The sequence below is a fragment of the Desmodus rotundus genome, chromosome 2 (assembly GCF_022682495.2).
Source record: "Desmodus rotundus isolate HL8 chromosome 2, HLdesRot8A.1, whole genome shotgun sequence".
Taxonomy (NCBI): domain Eukaryota; kingdom Metazoa; phylum Chordata; class Mammalia; order Chiroptera; family Phyllostomidae; genus Desmodus; species Desmodus rotundus.
This window is the reverse complement of record NC_071388.1, coordinates 127,540,390-127,542,726: the sequence shown is the minus strand read 5'-3', so window position 1 is coordinate 127,542,726 and position 2,337 is coordinate 127,540,390.

Below are 2,337 nucleotides of genomic sequence, written 5' to 3'. Positions count from 1 at the left end.
TCAGGGGGTTCACCTGGGACAAGCTGCCACTGGTTGCAAGTTTTGTGGGGACTGTTACATTTTAGAAGATTTGTGCCTGTAGTGAAAAAAATGAAGGTGAAAAAAATGAAGGAAGGAGGGGGAAAGGGAATGGCTGAGGCTTCTCCCCAGAGGGAGAGGGTGCTCACTGGGTCCTTTGTCTTGAGGTTTTATCTCTCTCTTGCAGGAGGGAATCTTAGGGGAGGTCGCAGGGGAGGATTTCAGCCTAATATTCATCGGTTTTCCAGGTGTGCTTTTCCAGGCTGCTGGTCTCCACTGATTGGTCAGTGCCAGGGCAGATCATTAGTCATTGCAGCTGGTCCTGGCATCAGCCACCTGGTATTGCTGCTTTTCTGGACCTGGAGCTGAAACACCACTGATGCTTAGTTGTAATCTCTATGGAGGTGACCTTCTTTATCTGGCTGTTAATTGCTTGGCCATTTTGTTCAGCTCTCTGTCTCAGTTTCCTCATTCCACTTGCCAAGGAATTTTCCTAGCTTCTTACTACCCTGTCTCATCACTACAGATTAGTTTGCATTTTCTAGAGTTTTCTTTAATGGACTCATATAGCATGTATTCTTGTTTGCCTGTCTTCTTTCATCCTCAACATAATTGTTTAGAGATTCATTCATCTTGTGTGTGTCAATAAATAGTTCAACCCTTTTTATTGCGGAATAGTATTTGATTTATCCATTCACCTGTTGATGGATATTTAGGTTGTTTCCAGTTTGGGGCTATTAAAAATAAAGCATCTATGAACATTCATATTAAAATCTTTATATGGAAGTATATTCTACTTTCTCTTGGGTGAATAACTAGAAGTGAAAAGACAGATATATGTTAAGAACATGTACACTTATTTAACAACCTGCCAAAATGTCTTCCAAAGCAGTTGTACCATTGTACATCCCCCCAGCAGTGTATGCGAGTTTCAGTTTCTCCATGGCCTCGCCAGTCTGTGGGGTGTCTTTTCCTTCTCATAAGTGTCTTTCGAAGAGCAAAAGTTTTTAATTTTCATGAAGAATAATTCGTCAGTTTTTTAAAAAACATTGACTGTATCATTCTTTAATTCCCTAGAGATTGTCTGTTCATCTCTACTGGGCTGTGAACTCCTCAAGGACAAAGACTACCTTCTTCTATCTCTGGATTCCTAGCACCAAGAAAGACAATGCTTAATGCTTAGAGTCACTGAAATTGTAATTCTTATGGCTACATTATTTCTCCTGTCTATAATGAGAAAGCCTCGGAGCCTCCTGGCATCTGCTGCATAATAACTGCTTCTTTTTGCAGGAATGGAGGTTTTTAATCAATATAATTATTTTTCTTAAGCAAGGAATGCCTACTAGGGCGTCCGTATCTTTCCCCATAAGGCATCTGTATAATTGAACAGAGAGAGAATGAAGACAGGCACATCCTCTCTTGAAGGCCCTGCTTGCTTTCTCTCTTGACCAAAAAAAAAAAAAGATAAACTCTCTGAAAAGACAGACTAGAACAAAATCTAGCAACACGGATAAACAAGATATCTTGTCTGTCTCTGAATTCCAGATGAGCTAAAACACCTCCTTTGGGAATTAGAAATCTCAGGCTGACTGGGGCTCAAATTTCCCCCTGTTTTCCAGAAACTCCTCAATTAGGAAATTAGCATAAAAACTGGTCTTGAACCAATGGTAATTCTGAGGCTCCTGGAAAAAGCCAAACCATTAATGCCACAAGCAACCATGGAAGAGAAAAGTTAACCTAAAATAAGCTCCCATCTGAGGCTCCTGGAAAAAGCCAAACCATTAATGCCACAAGCAACCATGGAAGAGAAAAGTTAACCTAAAATAAGCTCCCAATTAAAATTTTCAAAATCCACAAGGAGAAATCTACCATAAACGAAAGACAGGACACACCATAAATATAAGAACTTGAGATAATAGACTTACAGTCTGAAAAAGAAATTTAAGATGTAGTATATAAAATAATTAAATATCTAATTTAAAAAAGCCTTTGGAAAAGTATAGTAGCAGGCAGCCTGTAGCAGTTTTAAAGAGCGCAATTAACAAGTGTGGTCTCACAGACATATATAAGATCCCTACACCTAAGAATCAGAGAACACACAGCATTAGGACTCACAGTCCCCTCAACAAGTATCAGACAACAAATATCACAAACCATGCCCTCTCATCATAATACAACAAAAATTTAAAAATCTGTGACAAAAACGGTAACCCTTTGAACTCCCATATGTTTGGTAATAATTTATGGGTCAATACAAGAATTTGAATAAATATTAGAAAATATTTGGCATTGAAAGTAAATGAAAATACCATGTATCAA